General features: G+C 31.3%; 1 long non-coding RNA gene across 1 annotated transcript; it reads left to right on the plus strand.

The window, feature by feature from the left end:
- Window positions 1–1,256: 1,256 nt before the first annotated feature.
- On the plus strand, window positions 1,257–5,583 carry LOC130796874 (uncharacterized). The gene is made up of 4 exons (XR_009038766.1): window positions 1,257–1,586; window positions 2,871–2,931; window positions 3,015–3,185; window positions 5,201–5,583. It is a non-coding gene; the product is annotated as an uncharacterized LOC130796874 (long non-coding RNA).
- The last annotated feature ends 2,245 nt before the right edge of the window (window positions 5,584–7,828 follow it).

Below are 7,828 nucleotides of genomic sequence, written 5' to 3' on the forward strand. Positions count from 1 at the left end.
CCATTATTGAAAAAGTTACTGATTTATCCTAGATCCAGCCATTGTCTTGGACAATTTAAAATGAAGGGAGATGAAGATGGGCACCTGCTGTCAGCGACGGAAAAACAAAAATAGTTTTGCCAAAAATTCCAAAAAAAAAAAAACCCGATGTCTCGACCCAACATATCCGGGTATCCTAAATCCGGGAACCGGAAAATTTGGGCCGGAACACGGGCCGTTAAAAAGGTACCTAACTTTCCGGGTACCCGAAATGTCAGATACCCGCTAATGAACACCCCTACTGTTATTAGGAACTAGGGACAAAAAAAATGAAAAACATCGAACAACACATGTTTTTCAAATAGAATAAATATGTTCTTCATATTTTTATCCCTTTCAACACTATGACACTGTCTTTCTTTATTCACTGTTATTTAACAGCGAACAAATAATTTTAACTTTTTTTTTATTAGTTTCTTTGTTCGCTAATAATAACAAAAAATATACCTAACTTCAACTTTGGTATGAAAACGTTTATTTTGGTAATGTTAAAATGTTCCAAAGCTTATTTTGGAAATTTTTTTGAGAACAAGCTTATTCTTTTCATTTTTTCATTGAGAAAAAAATGTGGGCGAAGTATTTGTACGTTCTATCATGAGCTATTCTTGACGACCTTAAAACAAGGAATTCTGATGCTAATTATTGTATTAGTTGGGCTATTTGGTCCATATACGAAAAACGACTTAAAAAGAGACGTCTCACTCAGGAATTTGTTAATTTACAAATGATTGTTTATTGTTTGTTATTTAGTTGTTATTACTTGTTGTTTTAGTTTTTTTCTTAACCGGTCATAAGTGTCGTCTTTATTATTAGTAGCTGAATAAGTCAATGGTTTAAGATGTTTGGCAAAATTAATATTCTTGGTTGTCTAATTAATAAAGAAATTAGATCAATAAGCCAAAAACTAATAAAAAACCAATGAAGTTAATTTTTTTTTTTTTATTTCGCCTTAAAAGTCAACTTCTAAAAAACATATATCAAACCTCAAAAACCTCACAATATCATGCAGGCTTTAAATAGTCAATTCTAAACTTCAAAATAACAATTCCAAGACAATCAAACTCTAATGCTAAATTTGCTTACTCAAATAATACAGGTCTTATTCCAAGCCTAAAAAAGCAAATCCAAGATTTATAAAGCTTATTTCAAGCCTTAAAATATTTAATCTAAAACTTAAGTTTAATTACTATTCCAAACCTTAACTAATATATGCCCTTATAACTAATTATTATTTGATATAAGAATAAACAAAAAATTAAATTAAGATTAAAAATTGCTAATGATGACATCGAAAAAAAAAAAGCTAGTGATGCAGTTAGATCACTATCACTAATCACGTGGTTCAAACTCTAACATTAACATTATGCTGCCTTTCTCTTCCCTAATTCAATAGTACTGCCTAGATTGCCTACTCACCGGTCACCACCGTAGAACGTAGTCTGCTCCGGTCAGCGGTCACCGTTCGCCTCTCACCATCGCCAATCTCTGCGCCTCTGTTACTTCCTCTTCATCTGCTACTTCCTACTCGCCTACTGCTCTTGTGACTGGTATGTATACTCGCCTCTCACCATTGTTTTTTAATTTGTGTATATCAATAATCAGTAATTGAATTTGTTTTTAATATGTGAATGAATTTGTTTTTATTAGTACTCATTGTTTTTATTAATTCAATTGAATGTTTTTATTAAATATGCTTGTTTCCTTGATTTATTTGGATTGAATTTGTTTGTTTCTTCCAATATTTTTGTCATTATTTGTGTTGATTAATTGGTGAATTGCATTATAATAGTTTCAGTATTTCCTTTCCTAAATTGTTTTTTTGATGGATAATTGTTTTTTTAAAATGTTAACGGCACTTGATTTTTTCTTTGATCCGTCAGGTGCTTCGATTTACTCCCGGTCTTTCGTTTATTGTTTTATTCGATAGTTTTATTCAATTATTTGATGCTTTCTGTATTGGTGTTTGAATTTCCGTGCTAAACCCTGATAGAAAAGAGTAATTGGGTTGGAATTGAAGTGCAAGTAAAACAGTTAGGGTTTCTGATCGAAGCTTTGCATTTTCTCTAATTTGTGAACTGCTAAAGATAATCATCTTCTTGAATTCATCCATTGTAATAGTATCTTCATGCTTTCATTCCAAATTTTCAAGCAATTTATGCTTTTGGGTATTTGCAATTTGATTCTTTTTTACAAACTTAGCTGAGGTTTGCTTTATATTCTGTACGGCCTAACATTTTGTTAAAACTTCATATTTATTGGTCAAATTTTCTGGCTCTTATTTATTCATGATTGAACCACATGAAAAAGTCACTTGTAGCAATTTCAATGGGACAAATGAGTAGAGTCAACGATAACTCTTTAGAGATTGAAAATATGTTGACTGATACTTTGATGATACAAATGCATCAAGTATTTAAAACCTCAATCTGCGATACAGTCCAGATTGGTCTGTCTTGATCAGTTCTGAAGTATTTTTTACAAGGTATAGATAAATGCAGCCTTTAGTACTAAGTACTAACCATAGCATTAGTAGTTGAATTTTGAAATCAAGGCTATCTTAAATTTGGTATCATATCAAGTTGTGCACTTGAGTATATGATGCTTAATCTTGAATGTAAATTAGAATGTCCTTGATTAGATGAGGTTATTTGATTATAATAAAGGTCATATGAGTGAGTGCAAGTTTAATTTTCTTAAAAGTACATGTATTAAGAGAATTTTAATCTGTATCATGTCATGTTATGCACTTGAGTATATGGTATATGTCAAGTTTAATTTTAATCTTGAATGTAAATATGAATGTCCTTGATTTGATGAGGCTTTTTGATTAGATGAGGCTTTCACCTTTGTGAAGTTTAAAGCTGAAGAAACGATGTAGCATAATTTGCAAAGGTATTTTCAATACTTTAAAACTCTGGGATCTTGGTGAATAGTGTTAGAAAAGGACTACCCTTAGTTAGCTTTATTGTAATCAGGTTCCGGTGCTCCAAAATCATGAGAGCTCACACATGTTCACAACAAATCTGGGGGCTCGTGTTTGTTGTAACTGGATTAACTTATTTTGGAGCATTCTTTTATGCTGCTGTTATTTCAAAGCTCGTGGCACCATCAGATAATCCTCTCATATCAGCTATACAACAAGACAGGTACATAGTACACTTCTTTTATTTATTATGTATAGTACTAGCCTATCAAGTTAATATATGGGTCAATTATTGAGCTATCTGGAGCATTTAGTATTAGAAACCCAAATGTTCTTTAGTTTTTGATTATAGGTAACTCTTTTTTACTGATGATTTGTATGATATGTTCTCTAATGTGCCTTGTGATTGGATTGTCCCAAAAGAATAATGGTTGTTTGAGTAGAGTAAAATGCATTTATTGGAAAACTTATAATGTATTAGGTGTGGATTATTAGTTTTGTTAGAAAGTTTGAAGAATGTAAGCATTAATAAAGTAAGTTGACTTATCTTTTCACATGATCAGAAGTTTGGATTCGAGGTATTTTTGGCTCATTATGAGATTATTAGTTTCAAAAGAAAGGGAGTTTTAATTTGTTCAACTTTTTGTCTTAGCCAAAGTCGACATATGCTAGGTATTTTCACATGATCAGAAGTTATGATGGTGAATTTTCACGATTCAATGGTTCTTCTCCATAAATTTTAAACGTCCCATCTATCATTATGTGCATAATCTTTTAAGTTGTGTTATGTTTTCAAAAGTTGAGTACTACTACATTGTTTACTGCTGGCTTTGACTGTGGAATGGGAAATTGTTGTGTAATGAGATTGTGTTCTATCTTTGGATCTACTCGTTTAAAGCTAAACTTTATCGAGCATTTAACAAATCTTACTAGATTGATCAGAGCCAAATACCCTCTCCTCCTGCATTCCATTTCTTATTGGTTGCCTCTTGTTGGAATAATGGTCTTAATGTCATCATATTATTTATAAAGGTTAATTTGATCTGGATATTTATTGCTTCAAACTTTCCTAGTGTATGTTTTACTTGCTACAAACTTGATTTTATTTCCTATGTAATTCAAGGTAACGGTCATGTACTGATCACATGTGGTGTCAATGTGTCATAGTGACCGTTGCTAGTATTATTGAATTTTCATTTAAACATGTACTTGAACTTTCCTTGTCCTAGAGGCTTGGGGAGGGGTCCCTTCTTTTAGATGAATTGATATTGTCACCATTGAAGAAGTTGAAGCCTGAGCTTACTCAAATCTTCCTCATGCTCTCACAATCTCACTCATTCATCACTACATCTATCTGTTTTTAATTTTCTGGGTCAATCTGATGGACATATGTTGGTAAAGGGAGTATGAGGTAATTGAGCAGGACTTCATTTCATTGAATGGGCTTAACTTTTTCGCCTTTTCTATAGTGACATTTTGTGCAGCACGAGTAGAAATGGTTCTAGTCAAAATCCTTAACGTCATGTTTGGGAACAATAATTTTATTTGGAAATTTGGAATCAGCTTAAATTTTTTGTTTGGCAAATCAAAAATTTTTAAATTTGGATTTGGATCAAATTCTACCATTTTATTTAAGGTAGTGAACATTGAGAATGACTACTCAAACCTTGTTATTCTCAAATTCTTCATTTATGATTTCATAATTGAAATCCATAATTTGAAATGAAATATTTTTTTCCAAACACTACATAATGGTATATGATTTAAAGAAGTTCCTTTATGTTTTCAAACGTCAATCGTTCACATGTGTATTGCTTCAGATGTTATCTGATGTGTATAACCCAGACATTCATTCCTTGATTTTCTGTATAACCCAAGTCTGCAAAACTTTACTCCTTACTTCCTCGGAGTTTGCTGTAAATGCTGTTGGCCATTTTTTAATTTGTTGATTTGAATAATGTGAACATAATAAGGGAAAAAAATTGAAATGCGTGGATTACATACTCAGAAATGAAGTGTGTGGATGAGAATTCGGGAGAGAAAGGTAGGCCATTTAAAAAACAAAATGTAGCAAACTCATTAGAACAACTTAAATAGACAATTAGACAAATGTAACACTTCCAAAGGACAGAGGGAGTTTGCCTTTGGATTTGAAAAATAATTAAGATGTAGAAGTGTTTTACTGATAAATTGATGCATACTGATTATACCCAATATTCATGGACATTTTTGTCACAGATATTATTGCTTCTTGGTCCCATTATCACTGCCCATATTAGTTGTTGCTGTATACTTTCATTGGCTCAGCATGAAACTCTTCAAGCATGCATGATTACTTACCATCTGCACGACTGCATGTAAATTCAAATCAGCATCGTGTTATGTCATCATCAACATCCAAACAAAGAAGATCACAGCATACAAACACCGGTAAATCTGTGCTCCTCTTTAACATTCTGTCATTACTGAAAATTACAACTCTATTACTGCACAAGAAACTTGTATTATTATGAAAGGTTCAAGTATCCAGTAAGCAGAGCTATAAAGGTCTGATGGTTAAAGATACTAGCAGGCCTGAAACCTGTATTAGACAGTAAGAGGAGAGATTTCAATTTTGAACATTTGAATTTTGTGTGATTATTACCATTCATGTTTTGGTCATCATAAAATATAAAAAAAAAATAGAATATTTTTGGAAAAATTGAAAGGGAGGGTTCTATAAAATGGGACCCATTTCAATAAGAAGGAAATGTCCTGTATTTTAAGTGGGAGACAATGAAATACAGAACAAACACCAAAAAATATCTCATTAGATTTTGCATTGAAAGTGATTCTGAATGTGGTTCCTGTATAGAATGTTATACAGTTTATAATGGACCAACTAATACTCTTCCATTTTGTTAAGTTTGCTTTACTTTGTTCAAGATGCTGGAAATTAGGCAAAAGATAAAACGAGAGAAAAATGACCGGAGGGGATTGAATTGTTTTGGCTCCGCTTTTAAATATGTTAGTGTAGTCTTTCTATTTCTTTTGTTTGCCGGTTTATCTTGAGTCGAGGTTATCAATGGGTCCAACCGCCTTTAATAAGGATATGGTTGGCCGTCTTCCCTCACAAACTCTAATCATAGCACTTCTATAAGCGAGATATACTTGGTATGATGATGTTAAAGAGTGTCGTGAACTATCGGGATATCTTAGAATGAATAATATAGTAAAATCAGCGTAACCGAGGAAGTAAATATACATTTGATAATTGTTATTGTATTCAATAAATATTTTCTCATTGTATCTGAAACAATTTGGTCGGCTATATTATTTTTGTCATATGCTTGAATTAGCTATCAGGAGTAGAGAAGGATTGTTTGCTTCCTTTGTCTTAGTTATGCAAGAATGACAACCACCAATTCACGAGATTCCTACCTAAGGTGAGGTTTTGTAAGCTTTTTATGGGATTATTTACAAACACATGTGCAAACATCCTAGTTGCTGCCTAAGCAGATTATGTTGCACATGGGAAGGGCTACCTTCAGATTTTATGTCTCAGTCTTGTGCTTACTTTGTGGACGACTTTTTGAGGTGGGGCGTGGGGAGAGGGAGTTGATCTTGAAACACAATGCATCCAACCAAACCAAACTCGACCTATGTTTTTATGTTTATAAGACTTTTTAGAGCTAATATTTTTCTCACTCTCTTCTAGTTTTGCCTCATCACACAAAATATTACTCTGTCTATCTCTTTGGAATAGCAATATTTTTTATTTTAAAAGCTTTCACATTTTATAATCATATAGTGCTTTGTTCATAGGTGAATAAAACGACATAATTTTGAAAATTTAATACTTTATTTAGTCTATGGGACTCGTTTGAATTATTAATTTGATATGTAATAGTAATGCTGAATTTTTTTATTGGGAAATATACATAGTACTATATATTCCATTGAATTTTTAAAATTATATATTTTCATGCCTTTTGTGTTTGTTTGGTTTTAGATAAAAATAAAACATTTAAAATAAGTGATTCAAATAAAATAATATATTAAATGTGTGTATGAGAATTGATGAGATTGTGAGCTCATTTTTTCTAAAAAAAACTAATACATTTAAGGGATATGCTAAAGTATATGTCATAGCAAATTCAATATAATGGACAGCGGTAGATTTTGCTAAATCTGGAAGAATTAAAATAACACTATGAGAGACTCTAAATGTTAGACTAACTTCATATATGAGTTAAATAATTTAATTAATAAAACTTATGAAAATTCAAGCTTTCTATTTTGAGGTTATTTCACTTTGAAATGGTTTCTAACAAGAGCAGTCGTTAAAACAAGGTTTATTTGGAGAATCATGGGTTAGTTCAATAATTATTGGACTTGTGGTTGATTATTTTCCCTTTTATTCTTATATTAGAGTTTGATTTTTATAATCTATTTAACTTCTCTCTTTCTTTATCTGTAGAATTTTTGTAGCCTTAACCTTGAATCAATACAAAATTATAGTTCCGTCGAGTAGGAAGTTAGGAACTATCAATATAAATTAAAATTTAAGTCTTAGGTGTGTCGATGATAGTAACAATACACAAAAAATTTAATGTTATCTTCAGAGCAATGAAATAATTTTTTTTTTATTTGAGAATAGGATATATAATCTCTCAGGCATGAGGGAGAAGCATTAATCATTTTTGTAGGTTGTGGAAATATAAAACTCTTGTCACGGGATTAAATGAAAAAGCACTTAATCACTAAGTTAATGCATTATTCTTCATATTAAACTAAATTCAAATGAAATTATTGCGTTGAATATACATGAGTGTTTATTGAAAATTTGAAAGTAAATTACATCAATCTGAATTAAAAAACAAATTT

Source organism: Amaranthus tricolor, chromosome 12, assembly GCF_026212465.1.
Source record: "Amaranthus tricolor cultivar Red isolate AtriRed21 chromosome 12, ASM2621246v1, whole genome shotgun sequence".
In the NCBI taxonomy this organism is placed as follows: Eukaryota; Viridiplantae; Streptophyta; class Magnoliopsida; order Caryophyllales; family Amaranthaceae; genus Amaranthus; species Amaranthus tricolor.